Below are 20,645 nucleotides of genomic sequence, written 5' to 3' on the forward strand. Positions count from 1 at the left end.
CCTTCAGGACCAAGGGTGTGGGGGACGATGCTGGGAGAGTGGAAGGTGAGTGGGTTGGAAAGGAGGAACTGATTACAAGGATCCACATGTGACCTCTTCCCTGGGAGAGGGACAGCAGAGAAGGGGGGAAGGGAGACTCCGGATAGGGCAAGATATGACAAAACAACGATGTATAAATTACCAAGGGCATATGAGGGAGGGGGGAATGGGGAGGGAGGGGGGAAAAATAAAGAGGACCTGATGCAAGGGGCTTAAGTGGAGAGCAAATGCCTTGAGAATGATTGGGGCAGGGAATGTATGGATGTGCTTTATACAATTGATGTATGTATATGTATGGATTGTGGTAAGAGTTATATGAGTCCCTAATAAAATGTAAAAGAAGAAAAGAGAAAAAAATGGTTAGGGCAAAGACTGTACAGATGTGCTTTATACAATTGATGAATGTATATGTATGAACTGTGAAAAGAATTGTATGAGCCCCAATAAATTGTTAAAATAAAAAAAATAAAATAAAAAATTTTTTTAAAAAATTAAAAAAAAAAAAAAGAGAATCTCCTCTTAGTTTAGAGCAGGGGATCTTCACCTGTGTGTCCCGACCCCTTTGTGGGTATGGAATGAAAATTTCACAGGGGTGTCGTGACTCATAACAGTAACAAAATTACAGTTATGAAGCTGCAATGAAATCATTTTTATGGTTGGGGGTGTCACCACTAAATGAGAATCGGTATGACAATATCATGGCATTAGGAAAGTTGAGAACCACTGCTCTATTGGAAGTCCCAAATCTAGGTATGAAAGGGCAGGAAAAGAGAGGCGGTCCCCAACAAGATGCATTAGCACAGTGGCTGCAACAATGAGCGCAAGCAGGGAACCACTGTGAGGATGTCACAGGACAGGGCGGCATTTCATTATATTGTGCGTAGAGTTGTTATGAGACATACCCACTCGACGGCACCTAACAACAACAACAAATGGACTTGAGCTTCTAACAGTATGGTGAAATAGACCTTAAGAGAAACTCCTCTAAATTTAAAGCAGTGGTTCTCGCCGTGTGGGTCGTGACCTCTTTGGGGCTTAGACGAACACTTTACAGGGTGGCACTATTCATAACTTGTAACAAAAGGAGAGTTATGAAGTAGCAAAGAATATAATTTTATGATTGGGGGTCTACCACTACAAAGGAAACTGTATGAAAGTGTCGTGGATTTAGGAAGGTTGAGAAGCACTGTCCTAGAGGAAGACACAGATTTTGGTAGAGTAGAAGGGCAGCAAAGGAGAGGCAGCCCCTACAATTTGGAATAGCTCAGTGGCTGCAACAATGAGTGCAAGCAAAGAACCACTGTGAGGAATGCACAGGACAGGGCAGCGTTTCAGTACATTGTACATAGAGTTGCTGTGAACCAAAATCCACTCGACGGCACCTAACAACAGCAACAACAGGACTTGGGCGTCTAACAATATACTGAACTACATCTTAAAGAAACACCTCTTAGTTAAGAGCAGCGGTTCTCAACCTGTGGATCGGGACCTCTTTGGGGGTTGAGCTACCCATTCACAGGGGTCGGTATCTTCTTCATAGTAGCAAAATTACAGTTATGAAGTAGCAACGAAAATAATTTTATGAATGGATGTTCACCACAACATCAGGAACTTCATTATAGTGCCAAGGAATTAGGAAGGTTGAGAACCACTGGTTTAGAGCATAGGAAATCTGATGAAATACTGCATATTTTAACACACATGACGTTGGAAAGTAATGGAAATTGGGAGAGGACAGTAGTATCAAATTCCTATGAGTCAGAATTGCTCTATATCATAGAGTAGCTAAGACAATGAGAAGAAATGACAAAGTCAAAGAGCTGAAGAGAAAATTCCATAGGACATGTGGCAACAGCTTTATGCTCTTGTTAGACCCTTGGGGCCTCCCTACCTTTTGTTGGCTTTCTTAAGCCCATCCCCACCACTGTGAATAGTCTTCATTAAACTCTCTTTAATTAAACCTTCTGCATGGTTTGTTTTCTGCTGGACCCCTAACAGATATCATTTAATTTTCTTGATTGCAATTCATCTCTAGCATACAGAAATCTTTCAAGAGTTTGTTTTATGTTTTGTTTTCATCCACAATAGCATTTCCTTCCAGATTTGTTTGTCCTTGAAACATGATCAATAGTTCTTTCCTCTCCAATGAAACCCAAGTGATATGCTGCCTGACTGCCTATGAAGTTCATGTGTAGCCTACATGGAGATCCCAACCATTCCCTAGACAAGTGTTTCTCAACCTCCCGAATGCCATGATTCTTTCATACAGTTCCTCATGTTGTGTTTACCCCGATCATAAAAATTATTTCATTGCTAATTCATTACTGTAATTGTGCTACTGCGATGAACCAGGCAACCCCTGTGAAAGTGTCATTGGACCCCCAAAGGTGTCGTGACCCACTGGTTGAGATCCACTACCTTAGACCAACGTATGGCCCGAGGGCTATATAGGGCCCCCCAAATAATCAATAGCTGCCAGCATCACACACCTCACCAACGAGAAGCATTTGGAGCCATCACCTTAGGGGTGAGTTCATTAAATATTTGACCTGTATGGCCCCATGAATGATGTTATCCATCACCACATGGTCCTTGGCAGAAAAACAGGTTTCCAGCTCCTGCTCCAGACCAAAGGTTCCCGAACTTATTCTGCCTACTGCCCTCTTTTCAGAAAAAGAAATTACTCAGGACCCCTCAGCAATGAAAGAATTTTGGACTATAGCCCACCATCCAGGATAAAACGTAGATATCTGCTTTGTAGATCTCTGGATTTTTCTGTGCCCAGTAGGTGGGTGGTGTTGCCCACTTTGGGAAATGAGACTCTAGGAAAATCAGGTGTGTTTTCACTCTCTCTGCAAGAATTTCAGTTGAGGAGCAAGATCTGTCTTGAAAGAAGTGTATCCAGAATGCTCCTTAGAGGCAAGGATGGCTAGACTTCATCTCACATCCTTGGGCATCAGGAGCTATGAGGAGGAACATTATGGAAAAGGCCATCATGCTTGGTAAAGGGGCGCCCAAAAGGGGAGGACCCTCACCAAGATGGATGGACACAGTTTCTACAACAACACACTAAAACATAACAATTGTGAGGCTGGCACAGGAGCAGGCAGTGTTTCTTTCGGTTGTATGTAGGGTCCCCACGAGTTGAAACCAACTTGACAGCATCCAACAAAACCAGATGTGGAGAAAGCATGGCCTGTTCTGTGTACAGTGGCCCCACCGAGGTTCCCCATCAGTTGTGTTTGAATGGGCCAGGTGCTCTCACAAACCTCCTCTTCAATAGACAACTTAGAATGTTTGCTTTCTGCCCAGGAACCATCCTGAAATTTAAAATGACCATTTGACACTGAGTTGATTGTGATTCATGGTGAGTCATAGGACTTTCAATCGGCATAACCTTTCAGAAACAGATGGCCAGGCTTTTCTTCCAAGGTATTTCTGGGTGCGCTTGAACCTCCTAAGTTTCTGTTAATGGCCAAGTGTTTTAACCATTTGTACTCTCCAGGGATGACTCACAGCTCTATATATCCTTAAAACTGACATCTCTCCTCTCTTTGGAAAGCCATGGCAATTGTTCTGTTTCTGTAGATTTACCTTCTTTAAATATAGGAATGACATATACTTCTACCACCTCACAGAAAATGTCAGAAACTCGTAGCTCTCATTTAATAATGGCGTGGGTGATTACATATTGGGCTGCTAATCCCAAAGCCAACAGTTCAAAACCACCAGCCACTCTCAGGGAAAACATGAAACTTTCCAATCCTATAAAGTTACAATCTCAAATACCCACAGGAGCAGTTGGACCCTGTCCTATAGGTAGAACTCAGGTCATGGGGAGTCAGAGTGGATTCGATGGCAGTGAGTTTGGTTTGGTTTTTGGACTCCCCTCCTACCACAATAGCTCACAATTACTAAGTGCATGTTATGTACTAGTGTTCTAAGCATTGCATGTACATTCACTCATTTCATCCCACTGGTGGTGGTGGGGGTGAGGCATTAGAACTGCTAACCAGAAGGTCGGTGGTTCAAACCCACCAGCTGTTCTTCGGGATCAAGTTGGGGCTGTCTGAGCTCATAAAGATTTTCAGGGTCGGACGTTTTCAGGGACAGTTATTACTTTATCCTGCTGAGTTGCTATGAGTCTGAATGAACTCAAGAGAAGTGGGGTTTTGGTGACTTTTGCAACCCCTTTAAGAGGAGCGCTGGCGGGGCAATAGAGAAGCCCTTGACTATTTACCACCAGCTCAGCGAAACCCTCGGCAGCTTCCCATGAGAATGATGCGTCAATTTGCTCCAGTATCAGTCACAGCCTATGGGAACGCCTATAGAATGGTTCCACTCTGTCCTCCAGGCTCACTATGAGATGGAATCGACTGACGCATTGGTAGTACATCAGCTTCCGTCTATAGGTGAGGACACGAATGCACAGAGAGGTGAAGCCATCTGGCCCAGGGGTAATCAGGTTATCCAAGGGGGAGCTGGAATTTAAATCCCAGCAGACCAGCCTCAGAGACTACAGGCTTAGCTCTACCGTCTGCTGATATCTGGACTAAGAGTGGTTGGATTTTGCCTCCTTTTCCCTACACATCATCTCCACTGTCCCCTATCAAGCAAAATTAGCTTGAGCATTGAACAGGCACCCTCCAGCCCTGCCCGATTGCACACGCGCAGGTTAGAAAAGGATGGGGAGATCACTGGGCTGTTTTAGCTGCCACCTCTACTCCCACTGCGCCAACACACCCACAAGGAAGTCAGAGAAAGAATTCTTGGCCTTGTAACCACTCCTCAGCCCTGACACCTTGGAGGGAGCCAAAGCCACTCTCTTGGACACCCACTCGACTGCTACCTGGGAACTTCCCTTGGAGCACTTGGGGACAAAGGAGAGGGAGCACGCCTGCAATGTAATTGACATCATGACAACTTGTTCCCCCCTTGGAGAATGACACCATTAGCTGCTTCAATTGTGCATGAAATGTAAATTACACGACTCAGGGGTATCACATCTGAGCAGGCATGATGCTAAGTGACGAGGCTCTCCATTGAGCAGCCCTTCCCCAAGCAGCAGGAACTAAGAAACCCAAGCCCCGAGGCCGACAGCTGAGACCGAGGTCCTATGGTCTTTGAGTGTGCCTGCTCCACAGAGCCCACAAGGGAGGATCATTCCGGGTGGCCCTGGATGCGAGGCTGGGATGTTCCAGCACCTGCTCTCATCACCCTGGACCTCCCATTTTCTCTAAAGGGAGTCGAATGATGGACAGCACTCTTTCCTCCCTATCTCTCAGAAAATTAGGAAAAAGGGGTGGTGGCTGTAGTTGTGGTAATATCCTTCTTGCTAAGGAGTTTTGGTGATGCTGTGGGTTAAGCATCCCACTACTAATCTCAAAGCCAGCAGTTCAAACCCACTAGCTGCTCTGAGAGGCCGAAAGATGAGGCCGTCTGACAATGGACAAATTTATAGTGTCAGAAACCCACAGAGGCAGATCCAAACTCGTCCCCCAGATTACTTCCATATCCATTCTGCCTCCCATTCATTACTCTGTCTGGCTCAAATTATTCCGTGTTCACTCCCTGGCCAGCTCCCCACATTTCCCTACCACCTTTCACCACGAACTCTCTGGACACTACTCGAAATCAGCTTGAGACACTGGATGAGCCACACTTCTTTGTGGCCCATGAAAGAACTTTCCAAAACCTCATGTCACAAGCAGGTCCACTTGCTTTTAGAGAAGAGGCATAGGCAAAATTGTATGTGTCCACCTTGAGAGGGCCAAGCACCACCATGTACAATTAGTAGGTGACCACCAGTGTGTCACTTTTGTGGTCACTACACAGCTCCTTTGGGGACCCATTTGCCCCTCTCCTAGCACCCTGATCCCTGGTGCCATGGTTAGACTGGGATGGGAAATCCCTGTGCTCAACCAGGAAATTCCAGGTGGAATCAGAGTCACTGTCCCCTCTGCAGAGCCTCTGTAAGGACCAGGAGTTTGGAAACACAACCTAAATCTGCAGTAGGATAAATTTAAGAAATGATCACGCATTTACCCTAATGTCAACTGTACAAATCCCACAAACAACCTTCAAATGCCCTGCCACTGAGCAGAGCCAAAAGCAGGAAGAGCCAAAACCTACATATGGGTACAGGAAGACCTCTGGAAGGTGTCCCTGTGGGGGGCCGGGGAAGGGGGAGAGTGGAGATGAGGAGGCTCGGGGGCTAAGACTCAGGCTGGGAAAGAGCCAGAGTTCCTAGTTCGACTCTCTCTTTGTCTCTCTGCCTAACCACCCACCTCCCACCCAGTCCAGGAAATTCTTTGAACAGGGCCCACAGGGTCAGAGGTGAGAGCTGGCAGCTCCTGTTACTACCCTGACTTGGGAAACCTCCCTCATTCTGGAAATCCATATATTTTCTTGGACTTTGATCAAGACCCAGGTCAAGCCTCCCCTCCCCCTTTTCTCACAGAGGCACTTGGTCAGAATGGCAAATAGCCCTCAACTGTGCCATGCACTCCGCCTCTTCATTCCCTGTTCCCTTCAAACCATCTGCTGCAAAAAATCACAAAACAGGCCATGGGCTGCCCTTCTGTACCCCATCATGTCGCATGGCCTCATTGATGAGGTCCCAGAGGTTGGTGAAGCAGGCCGGGTGTCCCAGGCGAGCGCGCTCCTCCAGCTCCTGGTAGTACCATTGCAGCTGGCTGGGAGCCAACACGCCCAGCTTGTTCTTGGTCACCTGCGTCTTCAGCAGTACGGTGGCGCCCCCCAGGTCCTTCTGCGACCACTCTGGATCCTTGTAGAGGTTTTCTAAGGTCCTAGGCAAAGCCAGAGGTCGGGGGCAGACAGGTTCCTCTAACAGTCCCCCGAGACCTCACACCCCTTCGGACCTTCTCTCCCAGGGCAGCAGCCCGCAGGTGCCTTCCAGCTCCATGGAGACAGCCGAAGCCCATGGGGCACCTTGGACATATCGCACCTGCCACCTGCCTCCTCGCAGACCTTCCAATCTAGTCAGGGAGGCCAAGGGGGCACTGGAGAAGCCTTACCACAGGCACCCCTGCCTCTGCCCACTCACCCCCAGATCCCACACTCAGCCTGCTCACCAAGTGGAGCCTGAGGCCCCTGTGATGTAGAAGACGCAGTCCAAGAGGCCCAGCTCCCTGAGGCCGGTCAGCTGCCCATACAGGGAAGTCATTGCCCGGACCCCTCCACCAGTAGCCATGATTGCCACCACTGGGACCTGGAAGGGCAGAGTACAGCTGGGCTCAAGGGAGGCCCTGCGGGGACTTCCAGTTGGTGGAGGGGAGGTCAGGGTGCGCCGGGCAGTAAAAACCACAGGAGGATAACACAGCAAGTCAAGTGGCCACTCAGTCCCCTGCCCCTGGCCCCACCACCAAGTTAGCGTAGGTCAGAGTCTGGTGGGGACCCATGGAGCAGGTCTGAGTCAGAGCAGCTGAGGAGAGTCATGTCAGGATAACCTCCTTCAGCAGGGTGGGTCCTTTCGGGTTTTGAAAACTCCAGGGAGCGTACAGGCCACAGGCCTTATCTCCCCATCCCCAGCCTGGGGAGTATGGCGGTCACTTCTTTAAAGACACAGGCTCACCTCAAAACCCCTAAATCAGCGTCCCTCTCCCCTTGCAAGGAGCTCATTTCCTTAGGAGCCAGCCCAACCAGCAGAGAGGCCTGGCCAGATGTCCACCAAGTTGTCTGAGAGGCCCAGTCTTAAAAGCAGCTCCAGGTCACGGGCCAACGCACAGAGAAGGGTAGCTACCCCTGGTGGGGCCCGTGGTTCTGACACTGCTCAGCCGCATTGGGCCCAAGATAACATCAAGAAAGCTCCGGGAAGTACAAGGGGGGTAGGTGGGCAGACGAGAGGCAAACACAAGTCCGCCTTACAACCAACCCTGGTCGGGCAATGGAAGTGTGGAGGCCCACTCAGCTCAACACTCGGCCTGAGACCCCCACACTCCTGCCCAGCCCGACAGACCTCGTCCTCCTGCAGGTCTCCCTCCAGCTGCAGGGCCTGCTGCAGGGCCTTGGCCACCACCTGCTTCCTCCTGCTCAGGAAGGCCTGCTCCTCAGCACACAGCTCGAAGCCCAGGCGCACGGCCAGCTCCCCTGGTCTGGGGGTGGGGTGGGGGGATGGACGGACAGTGAGGCAGTGCTCATCCTCGTCAGAAAAGAGAACACTGGGCCCATCTCCCTGCAAGATCCACGTCCATCTCTTCTCTCCCTTCAGCCTGCGTGCTGAAGCTTGGAGAGTGAGGGGGGGATGGTGGGCCCAGAGCCACACAAACACGCCCGGCATGACAGCAAGGCCAGCCGGAAGATGAGGGTGTCCCTGTGGCCAAAGGTGGCCCTGAGTCTCAGCTTCTCCCTCCCCTGCAACGCTGGACCAGGGCTACACTGGGGAGGGGGCACGGGGGCTGAGAAGGAACAAAGGCCTTTAAGTTGGGGCTGCTTATGCTCCCAGACACCGAGGGCCAGCAAAAGTTCTTGAAGGCCCAGCCACGTTGCTTCCACCCAAAAGGTTGCTTCCTTCTGGTCTTTGTGCTCCTCAAACCAGGCGTGTTACTCTCCTCAGCCCCCACCTCTCTCCCACCCAGTGAGGCCACACGCAGACTACAAGGCTGAGGAAGGACCCTCTCTGCTCTGAGCACCTTCCCAAGACTGGGAGCTCCCTGCTGCAGCCACCCGCTTGCTTCCGGTCCTCCAGGCCACCCAGCTGCACGTAGCGCCCTCCCTCCCCCGGCTGCTCTCCCCCAGCCCAGCCTCTCACCTGTCTTCTTTTCTCAGCTCCACCTTCATCAGAGGCTCCTGCAAACCAGCAAAACACCACTCAGAAAGGCTGGCACCTCCACCCCAACTTCGGCCCTGGGATGCCCCAGTCATCTCCACAGGGATGCACCCCCACAGCCCAGCCCAGGGGCTTGGCCCAAAAGAAAAGGGAGAGAAGGAGTCACCCCCTGCCACCACCCCCGCACTGGCCTGAGGCCCTGTCCCACCCCCACATCAAGGTCTCTTCCTCTGAGTGAAGAGTACCTGGGACGTAGGGAAGACCAGCCTCATGAGCTGGTCTGATGGCAGGGCCCTGAGTGGCACCTTCAGTTGCTCCTGGCGGGCGTTCTGCAAGGGGACTAAAACTGTACACTTACCCGAGTCTCAGAGCAGGGGTACCACCCGGCCCTGTGGGCCTGAATTCCAGGGGGTCAGTGGGGGGGGGGCACCCTACCTGCAGGTGGATACTCAGCTCCTGCTCCCAGCAGGTGGGGAAGTGGAAACGGAAGGAGTCACTGCCTACGGTGGCCTCCTGAGATCCCTCGTAGGATCCGGGGACCACAAGCTGATCTTTTCCCTTTGACTCTGGAGAAAGGAACCGAGGTAGGGGTGGGAGGGGGTTCCCTGCCCGTGAGGTGTCTCCCGCCCCTGTGGCTGGCAGAGGCTGGGAGGAGTTACCCCCAGCCCAGCCCCCTCAGAGCAGGGTCATGGGAAAAGACCAGGTCTTGGTAAGCCCGGGCAGTTTCACCCCCAGCCCCTAGCCTTCGGAGGCTAAAGGTGGCTGGCAGCTTCTTCCAGGATGGGCAGCTGAGGAAGGGGGAAGACATAGGCTGAGGGCCAGGGCTGTCCTGGTGACCTGGGAGACTCACCCTTCTGGTCCCCGGCCTCCTTCAGCCGCACATGCAAGCGGGAAAGCTCACGGGCCTGTGTTGGGAAGAGAAGATTCATATGCCGCCCCTCCCACGCAAGGATACCTCACCACTACCCTTTCCCCTGCAGCCCGCGGTTCCTGCTCCTCAGTCCCATGTCCTCTGGAAATCATAGCCCCTCCCACTTTGCTCTTTCCTGGTCCAGACAGACTTGCAGCCAGGAGGGCAGGTGAGCAGATGGCCTGAGGGAGGGTGTGTCACTCACCACTACAATCCCAAAGCACTACTATGATCCCAAATCACTACTGTGATCCCAAATCACTACTATGATCCCAAATCACTACTATGATCATAAAGCACTACTATGATCACAAAGCACTACTATGATCACAAAGCACTACTATGATCACAAAGCACTACTATGATCACAAAGCACTACTATGATCCCAAAGCACTACTATGATCATAAAGCACTACTATGATCACAAATCACTACTATGATCCCAAAGCACTACTATGATCACAAAGCACTACTATGATCCCAAATCACTACTATGATCACAAAGCACTACTATGATCACAAAGCACTACTATGACCCCAAAGCACTACTATGATCCCAAAACACTACTATGATCCCAAATCACTACTATGATCACACAGCACTACTATGATCCTGAATCACTACTATGATCCCGAATTTGTACCATGATCCTAAGTCACCATTACCATCCCAAGTCACCACTATGATCCCGAATCACTACTATGATCCTGAATCAATCACTACAATGATCTGACTCACCACTAGGACACCGTTGCTGGTGAGCTGCTCTGCACAGTCTGTCCTGGGAAAAGCCATGAGCGGGGGTCAGGTTCTTGCCCCCAAGGAAGCCTAGGCAGTCCTTCCAACCACAGAGGGTCCCCGGGGAAGGACACCAGCCCTGAGCGCACGAGGCTCTCTCCTTCCAGAAGGGACAGATTTGACCCAGAGCCCCTCTCCCTACCTCGCAACCCCCAACTCCCCTGACCCCCGCAACCCCCAACTCACACACTCCGCAGGCGGAATTCAACGTCAAACCGCTCCCCACCCTGAAAAAGCAAGTTATAAAGGTAAGACGTGTGCATGTATGTGGGCATGCATGTGAGTGGTTGTGTGCACGTGTGAGTGTGTGTGCATGTGTATCCACATGGCTGTGCATGTGTGAGTGTGACAGTGGTTGAGTGCGTGTGCTTGCTTGTGAGTGTACCTGTGTATGTGTGTGAGGCTGTGTGTGGGTGTGAATGTGAGTGTGAGTGTGTGTGTCAGTGTGGGTATGTGCAGATTCCAACCCAGATGCCAGCCAGGGGTGCCAATGCGGGGAGGGCTGCTGTCCATAATGTGGCCCCGAGGAGGGGGCCGCTCCTCGGGAAGCAGGTCCTGGTTGACAAGGGCCTCGGGCACCAGGGAAACCTGACCTCATGGTCTGTAAACAAGTTCTTTGAAGAGGGCATTTAAGCAGCATCCCGTTGGTGGTACCGAGGGTGGCCGCCCATGTGGAGTCTTGCCTGCAGGCTCAGCAAGAAGCTCTGGCGCCGGAACTCCCCAGGCAGCAGAGTGCCCACGTCAAACAGCACTGACAGCATGGGGACGTCGCTGGTCAGCAGGTCCTGGTCAAAGACTTTCAGCTCCACCATGTTCTGGAAGGGGAGCAGCGGGACAGGGCCATGGGGTGGGGGGTGGTGTGGGGGTGGCGCTGGGGGTACGCAGGACTGGGCTGAGGCAGGCCCACCTTGATCTGGCTGTGCACCCGGAAGTAGAAGCTCTGGTTCCAGACAGGGTTTCTGCAGTTGTTGACCGTGCGCGTCTGGAGCCGGTGGTTGCAGGCCGTGGGCAGCCACAGGGTCACATAGAATTCACGGTGGGTCACTTGGAGGAGAAGAAATGAGGGTCAATTCTCCCCCAAGCCACGCAGAGTTCACCACCAGAGGGATCCCTGGGGACGCACCAAGCCCCACCCTCCATCACCAGCCCTTGCCCATCACTCTTTGCAGCCCCTCCTCCCAGGACCTCGCAGGCCCAGCCCTCCTGCCACCTCCCACCGTCCCTGCCCTGCTCCAATTGCAACCTCAGTTCCCTTCTCCTCTCTCGGTCAACTCACCCACGTCCCTGGCAGGCAGGCTGTGGGCCTGCAGCACACGAATGGTGAGCAGGCAGGTCCCGGGCAACTTGGCCTGCAGAGCAGCGGGGAGAGGACAAGCTTGCTGTGGGATGACATGACCAAAGGCCGCAGGCGATGGAAGGGAGGTTGGGGCACCTGTGAGGGCTCACCCTGCACCAACAGGGCCAAGGCCACCCAGAACCCCGAGTCTAGAAGAGACAGGGCACGTCCATAGGAACTTACACAATGCCCATGACAGGTCTGTCCCAAGGGCTATCCATACATTAACTCAGCCGACTACTACGCTGCCTCACGAGGAGGCGGAGGCATGGAGAGGTGACCCAGCAACTGGCCGGAGACCCAGAGGCAGGATCGCTGTGCTCTCCGCTTCCCTCTCCTGGAACCAGCAGGCTCCCATCTTGCCACCTGTCTGCCCCAGCCCATGCCCTCGCTTACAAAGCTCTGGGTGGGCATACAGAAGGGCATGGAGGGAGCGGCCTGCTAGGACTAAGCTCCTGCTTGCTCACTCGCTCCTCCATGTGCATCCCACCCCTGGTCAGGGGGAAGTTCTGGAAGCCACCTCTGTGCTGGGGCAGGTGGGAGGTTACCAGGCCAGGCAGACCATGGGAGCCAAGCCCTGCGCCCTCCAGGTTCTCCGAGGGCAGAGGAACAAAGGACCCCAGGACTCCATCCCAAACCACCCCGGGCTCTGGGCTGAAGCCCTGCCAGGTGCGCTGGGGCCAGGGAGCGTGTGTCAGCACACCCTTTCACTGGCCTCCCAGCTGTCGTTGGAAGTCCCAGCTGCATGCACCCAGGGGTTCCTGGCAGAGGAAGAACCCGGGAAAGTCACCCATCTCATCAGTCTCAGGCCCCGACAGCCCAGGCAACTGACTCAGAGGGAGCAGGGGAGCAGCCAGGAGCCTCTCCCTGCCTAGAAGCTCTGTGGATCCGCAGCCCAGCCATGCCCCTACCTAAAGCTGGCAAACACGCCCCCTACACCTGAAGACCACCGTGGCCACTGCCCTCCAGAGAAAGCATTAGCCAGGACTCAGGTGGGGAGCAAGGGTCAGAGTGGGCTCCAGTGCCACGCCAGTCTTACCAGAGCCATGAGGCTGGGGGTCCCAGGCGGGGCGAGCAAAGGCAGCAGTAGCCACTGGGCCGAGGACTGTGGGGTTTTAAGCCAAAATCCAAGTATGTCCCAACTGGCCTCCCTAGCCCCTCCCACCTGCATCTTCCGCTCCGCCCAAGCCCCACACCCTGTCCAAGAAATGTGGCACCTCAGCCTATACTGGGGCTACTGACACCCTCCCATGGGCTCAAGGTCCCCCACCCCTGCTGGGTTCCTGGAAAACCCACTGCCCCCAGCAGACACCACCTGGGCCTGCCCAGCTGGGTCCTGCTTCCAGGACAGCTCACCAACCACCCGTGTGAGCAGGACAGGAAGGTATGGCTTGGAGGGGCCACAGGTCTGGGCAGCCGCCAGAGGTAGGGCAAGGGCAGAGTCCCCACCAACAAGGCTTGTAGCAACATCCAGGTACCAGAAGGACAGGAATGCCCAGTCTCCACTGAAGCAGACCCGGAGGAGGGGTGTATCCGGAGCCTATCATCACAGCAGGGGAGTGGCTGTTACTAAAAACAGCTCTTCAAAGCCAGGGCCTGGGCCACCTGGGTCCCCAGAGATGGCCAGGACTGGAGCTCCAGGTGGGCACCCAGGGGAAGGGGGCTCATCTCCCCTTTTGTGGGGGCAGCATGAGAAAGCCAGTTCCTTCTGCAGAGGAGCAGCCCAGGGGTGGGGGTGGGGCAGTTTATGTCCCCTGGTCCCTGTGCTGGTTAGGAGACACAGGCTCGTCCCCAGGCCACCAACCCCATCGCGAAGCAAACCAGAGTCCCAGTCAATGAGCCCTGGCAGAGAGTTAAAACAGGGTTGGCCTGCCGGCCAGACCGGAGTACAAGCTGTGGTCCCTGGACAGACAGGGAGCTAGCTCCTCTCTCTGACATTTCCATCTGAACCCTCCCCGCCCTCCTGGAGACACAGAAATCCACAAGGGGCAGGTACCACATGGAGCCTCCCCGGCTTTATTGAGCATGTCTTTCGAGCGAGCGAGCGGGCCCTTACAGAAACCCTCTCCAGGCCCCAGGGCAGCCAGAAAGGTAGGGACCATCATTATGTCCACTTCACAGCTTTACAGAGGAGGGAGGACGCCGCAGCTGGCCTCCACCCACGGGGCTGCTTCACCTGCGTGGCAGCTTTCTGGGAACCCTGACCTAGACACCTGCCTGGCACTTCCTGGTCCTCCTCCTATCACCCACGATAGTCTCCAGGATCGGTCCCAACCCAAACGGGGTTCTGGGTCAGACAGATTGCAGGGTGTCTCTGTGGGGGCCTATCTGGGGAGGAGCCAGAGTGCCCCCTGAGCTGTGGGGGGGCACGTTCCCTGGGGGCTCCACTAGTCCAGGCCTGAGGCCTTGGTGAGGGTGTCGAGCAGTTGGAAGTAACTGTACTTGAGGTCATACTCCATGTCGTACCAGAAGTTCACTGTGGGGAGAGCAAGCACAGGAGTGGGTGGCCCAGCTCTGACCCAGAGCCTCCCCAGCCCACCCGCTGGCCGAGGCCAGCAGCTCCTCACCAGCAATGCAGCCCTGGGACTGCTGCACGTGGTGGAACCACAAGGCCGGCAGGTAGAGCATCTCGCCGGCCTGCATGGTGCAGCGGAGGGCCTGGGCCCCACGGTACTGTGGGTACCGGGACAGATCTGGTGTCAAGGGATCCAGTGGAAGCCAGGGCACCTGGGGACGGAGCAGGACCGGGGAACTCGGCCTTTGGCCTTGCCAACGGTAAGGGCCAAAGGTCCCCCTCCATCCGCCCTGGGAAGCCAGCCCCAGAAGGTGGGACCTTACGGAGGAAGGGGCCACCTTCCCAGGACTTTTGGGGCCCACTTGCTCCTTGGAGATGGATGAGCTTGCCCCTCCCTGAGGCCCAGGGCCAAGATGGACACCTTCTCCATGGCCTCTTCATCCACCACCTCAAAGGTGCCCGCCTCAGTGAGTCGGTAGGTTGCTGGGGTGTACAGCTCTGATGCCAGAGAAAAAGGGGGAGCTCAGCAAAGAGTGCTCCCAGCCCCTCACACCTCCTCCCAGCCTCTCCTGTTGGCTGCCTGGCCCCAGGGATACAGGCAGGGAAGCCTCGCTACCCTTCCTCTGGTTTGGGGCCCATGCGTAAGGCAGGTCCCAGCCCTACCATAGGGGATGAAGGGTCGATCGCTGGGCGGGTGAAACAGGAAATGTTTCTCTCCAGAGAGGACACAGTAGAGGTTTTCGTAGTGGTCCTTGTGCACTGCCAACACAAAGAAGGTCCTGGGCAGATTTGGCGGAGTAGGGCACATGAGAGGCAGAACCTGCCCACCCAGAGCCTTGCGCCTCAAGACAGCCAGGGGTGTAAAAACGAGAAAGTCCTGCGAATAAAGATTTCAACCTTCCATCCAAAGTGTCCCCTGATGTCTCCTTTACGCCCAGTACTAGTTCAACTTAGCCAGTAAAGGATCTCCATCCCTCTGCCATGAGCATGGTGCTCTTTTAAACTCCATCCGGGCTCAGACTGAAAACAGCCTCTTCAAAGAACAGCCAGGATCCTGGAGGACAATGAATTTATAAGGGGGAGGGGGAATCCCATTATTTTCTACACAGTTTCTGAAGCCCCCTCATTTCCCTCAGGGAGAAGAACTCGGGAAGGGAGGGTGAGAACGTTTGAACCAACTAGAGGGACTGAATCAATGTCACTGAGCTGTCAGCGTAGAAGCTTGGTGTGTGCTTTTGCTCTGTGTATTCTCAACGACATAGTCAAACCAGACTCCAGGAGATGCCCAGGGGGTGTCTGGGGTGGAGGGCATTCCAGATCCCAGCCACCAGGGACTTGGCACTCACCACACGCCCCATGCGGGTCATCTCTCCAAAGAGGTAAATATCCACGCATAGGGTTCTCCCAAGTTCACCTCCGGGGCCAACGTGCCCTCTGAGAGATGTCTAGTGCGCCCCCACACCAAAGTCATCCCACCCACCACGCTGCAACGCCGCTCCTCCTCTGTTCGCAGAATTGTAGACCGACCCTCCAGGCCAGCCTCCCACCCTTGGCCCCATCCTGGCTCCTCCCTGTCCCTGCATCCCAGAGACACCTACAGGACGTCACTGCGGCCGCCTCCCCCAGCCAGAAGTTCACCGCCTCTGGCATCTTCCCTGCAGGACAGAGGAGGAGAGTTAGGAGTGGTTGTCCCCTGCAGGTCGGGTCTGGGATAACACCCAACAGGATGTGGGCAGGGGTACTGCATGTGAGCGAGGGGCATCACAGGGAAAAGTGGCGAAGAGGCCATGGTTTGGAGGGCTTGGGGAGTGGGCCCAACCCCCCACAGGCAAAAGTTAGAGCACTAATCCTTTGCAGTCGGTCAACAGTCAAGGCTTCCAGGGCGGCAGGGCCTGACCCTGGCCATGGGGTGGTGGGTGTGGGCCAAGACAATCAATGTCACCGAGCTGTCAGTGTAGAAGCTTGGTGTGTGCTTCTGCTGTGTATTCTCAACGACTGCCCTCTGCCCCAGTCGCCCCCTCTCACCCAGAGCCTCGGAGGCCCAGGGCACGTGGGGCTCCAAGTCGAGCAGCAGCTGGGGCAGCTCGGTAAGCAGGTTAGAGCACTGCTTCTGCACGTAGAGCACGCCAGAGTGCCGGGCCCTGCCCTCCAGGACGTCCAACACACCTCACAGGGGCAGCAGGCGCTCGGCTGGCATCACGAAGTGGTCTCCGCGCACGGAATCAGCATAGCCATCTGTGGTCACCACTACGCTCATCTCCGTGGCACCCACCGTGGCCCTAGGGGAAGGGACTCTAAGAGCATGCCCACATGCCACAAGACAGCTCGCCCATCACCCTAGCCCAGCCCAGGGCTGCACCCACCTCAGATAGGGGAGCGACCACTTCTGCAGGGCATTGTGCATGATGCAGGGCCTGCTGGGGAAGACCCAGTCCCGGTAGAAGTGCAGTGGCATCGGGGCCTCATCCAGGTAGGGCACGGTTGGAGGCACGCCAAGCTCTTAAGTGGGGTGGGAGGTAGATGTTGACATAAACAGCACCCAGCCACTTACGGATGAGATGCCCTCTCTGGGCAGGCCACAGGGTATCACTGGGCAGTGCTCACTGGGGAGGGACCAAGAGACTCTGGACCACCAGAAATAGAAGGGGATTTTCAAGGAGGAGGCTGCCGCACGCCTACTCCAGGAGGGGCCACACAGCCCAAGAGCACGTGAGCAACATACTCTGGTGTCAACTTGTGGAGGGGTGGAGTCTAAGCTGTCATTCAGGTTGCAGCTTGATGACCTCATTTGGAGGTGCCCACGGAAATCAATAGCTCCCTTCCTGTGAGACATTCCTGCTGACAAGACACACAGAGCTACACTAGAGCCCTGGAGCCGCAGGGCTCACTTGGAGACCCCTGCTAGCGCTGGGATGCCTCCACCACCACTGGGTCCACAAGGCTTTCCACCCACTGGCCTGTGATCTTCCTGCATCAGCATCATTGCTTGTGTTTCATGAGTAGGAAGAGGGATTTATAGACTGGTATCGGACATATGGGCTAATATCAGACTTAAGGACTTGATCTGGACTGGGCTGGGATGTTTTCATAATGTACAATTTTTCTTTGATATAAAGTTCTCTTTTAAAACACATATAAGTGTCTATGAATTTGTTTCTCTGGTCAACTGGGGCTAACACAGCGGGACTCCTGCTTGGCCCAAACCCCAGTCCTCCCTGGGGCCAGACCCTTGGTTAGCTTCCCTAGCTGCGGTGGTGGACCTCTAGCGAAGTATAGAAAAGCAGCCTCAGGCACCACGCAGGGAGCTCCCCGTGGCTGGGGGCAGCAAGATGAAGGAAGAATGCCTTCCAACTGTGAATATTCACTGAATATTTTGGAATGTGCTCAGCCCTTGGCTTGGCCAGTGTGAATGGGTCCTTTCAAGATGCTGACAGCCTCATCGGGGAGACATGCCTATAACCTGAACGCCCTGGGTCTTCCATGATGGTACCGTGCTGTGTGCTGCCTGGGTGGCTTTCTCTTGCTGCCCTTCATAAAAATCACTGACTCCCTGTTGTGCTCCTGGCTGGCTCCTCGTCTCACCGAGTCTACCTACAAACACTCCCAACCTCCCTCGCCCTCACCTTCTCCTTCTCCCATGCCACCTCCTTTGGGGCCCCTCCACTCACAAGTCACCCCAAGAGCCTTCCTTCCCCCAGCTGGCTATCCTTCTTCTTTAGGAACTTGTGAACCACACCACCCACCGCCCACCCCCTCCCGGCCCCAGCCCACAACCATTTCTAGTAAACAAACAACAGTTGCCCTCGAGTCGATTCTGGTTCCTGGTGACCCGGGATGTCAGAGTGGACCTTTGCTCCACAGTTTGTGGCCCTGACTTTTCTGAAAAGGATTACATTTCGTTGGGGGTCCTTTAGGAGTAGGCAATGTGCCCCGACCTTCCCATTAGTAAGACAAATGCTTAACCATGGACACCACCCCGGGGCTCTGAAAAACTCCTCGTTCCCTTCCTGCGTGCATGTCCACTTGACCACCTGCACCGTCAAGCACACTATCTACGGGCCCTGGTGGTGGTCGGTGCTTAAGCACGTGGCTGCTAACCAGGAGGGGGTTGATCTCAGTCCACCAGGTGCCCCTCGGGGGAGAGACATGGTGGCCAATCTGTTTCCTCAGACACAATACGGGGCAGTCCTACGACTCCAGTGACAGGTTTGCAAACAGGTTAATATACTATCTACTCAATTGATTTCCACTGGATAGCTGTCTCTGTCCCCGGCTAGAATGTGATCTCCATGAGGGTGGGGGTGTGGGTTACACCTTCCCAGGATGGAGCACAGTGCCCAGCATGCCCATGATCCCCAGTACACACTGGCTTAATGACTGGATGAAAGGCTTACAATATCTCCTGCCACAGTGAACTAACTGGTTCCCCTGGCTTAACTCCCCTCCTTCCAAAAGCATTTATCACCCCAGCTCCAGACAACCTCTTGAAAGGCAGCCTCATGTTGTCACTCTGAGCAAACCTCCTTTGATGACTTACCACTTGGAGAATAAAGTCTGCCTGGCCTTGGTAACGGGGCCCAACCCATTCTTCTCCTCTGATGAGCCTCTGCCTGGAGCCGGCCCCTTACCACACACCCTCCCTGCTCCCTGGCCCTGCAGCTCCCTCCATTCTTTCCCTTGGGTAGAGCAGAAGGTCCCCCCTGTGCTTCAAGGCCACTGCCCTCCCCCTGAACCACAAGGTCGCGCGCCTCCAGTGAAGTCATCCGATTAGTCTCACGGTCAGTGGGAAAGTTGGGATGTCTTTAACTAGATCAGAAATTGGAGCTGAATAGGAAGGTCCCAGGGGACCTGGGAAGGTGGAAAGGGAAGAGCTGATTGGTACTTGAAAGTCACTGGCAAAGAGGCAAGATGGATCCTGCCTAGTAGATACAGGAACGCGGAGGGGTGACACGTGGCCAAGCTGTGCCAGCCCACTGTAACAGGCACCGCGGAAGATGACTCAGTAAACCCCTGAGATTCTCACAGAAATTCTTAACAGAAGTGGTAACTGCTATTTTTAGCCCCTTTATGTTTTCTACTCTTCTTCCATTTTGATTTTCTTGCATTTGAATAGATTTCTTTTGGGGTACGGTCACTCTTCTATCCCAGGGCTTTGAAACGAGAGAATTTCAAAGGAGATCTAGACAATTCCTTTGACCCCATAATTCCTCTGCTAGGAATTTAACCAACCAAAAACACATGGGCAAAACGCTTCCCTCTCCCGAGCGCACCAACCTCTCTCCGACTCAGGGTGTTTGCCTTCCGTGAACTGCCCCCGCATGTGTCTGCACACTACCTCCCTCCCTGCCCTTGAGTCTGTGCCCAAGAGCCACCTCCTCATTGAGGCCCGCTTTACTCACCCTATTGAACCTCCATCCCGGAGCCCCTCATTCCACTTAACTGATTTCCCCACATTTATCTTCTAACCTACTGTCTCTTCATTTAGTGTGCCTACGGCTAACTGTAAGGAACCCCGGTAGCTGCTAACAGCAAGGTCAGTGGTTCAAACCCATCGGCCACTCCTCAGGAGAAAATAGACGCTGTCTGCTCACTTAAAGAATTTCAGCGTCACTAACCCACCCAAGGGGAGCGGGTATTGTTTTTATCTCCACAGGGAAAGAGGGACCAGACTTCAACCCAATGCTCCAAGATGTGAATGCAGCATGCCAGCATGCAGTAGGGAACCAGTGGAGAGGTTTGAGGGGCCGGTCCCAATCCCAACTACTAAATGGACACCTGCCCCTCCCCCTAGAAGAATTTATTTCAAAGGGCGGCATTGAATCTGAAGCTCCGGGAGAGGGACATATCTGATCAGAGCACACGGGAGCAGAGGAAGGGGAACGAGGAGAGTGGAGCACATCCTGGACCACCAGGCCATGGGGACGATATTTCCAATTAGAACAGCCAGTTCACAGAGAGGACCACATGGCCAGCCAAACTAGGAGACATGGCGCCCCTCACTGACTCATAGCCCTACAGGGGACAACAATGGAGACACAGTGTGGGAATTGCACCCAATATGATCCTGCCACACTGAGGCAAAACACTAAAGGGGTGCAACAGCAAGGGATTGGAGTGGCGAGGTCCCCAAGGAATGCTGAAGGTGGACTTTGGAGCCAGCATGGTGCCCCAACAGACTGGACTGGAAAACACTCCTAAAGGCCAACAAACAGTCCTTGAACTAACTACAAGCTTTTTTTTCTTATTGTGTTTTGTTT

The 20,645-nt window shown here is 54.0% G+C and overlaps 1 pseudogene; it reads right to left on the reverse strand.

Annotated features, from left to right (window-relative positions):
- Positions 1-14,260: 14,260 nt before the first annotated feature.
- The window catches only part of LOC142440568 (bifunctional peptidase and (3S)-lysyl hydroxylase JMJD7-like), a 178,503-nt pseudogene continuing 172,118 nt past the window's right edge, over positions 14,261-20,645 (reverse strand).

The sequence above is a fragment of the Tenrec ecaudatus genome, chromosome 1, assembly GCF_050624435.1.
Source record: "Tenrec ecaudatus isolate mTenEca1 chromosome 1, mTenEca1.hap1, whole genome shotgun sequence".
Lineage (NCBI taxonomy): Eukaryota > Metazoa > Chordata > Mammalia > Afrosoricida > Tenrecidae > Tenrec > Tenrec ecaudatus.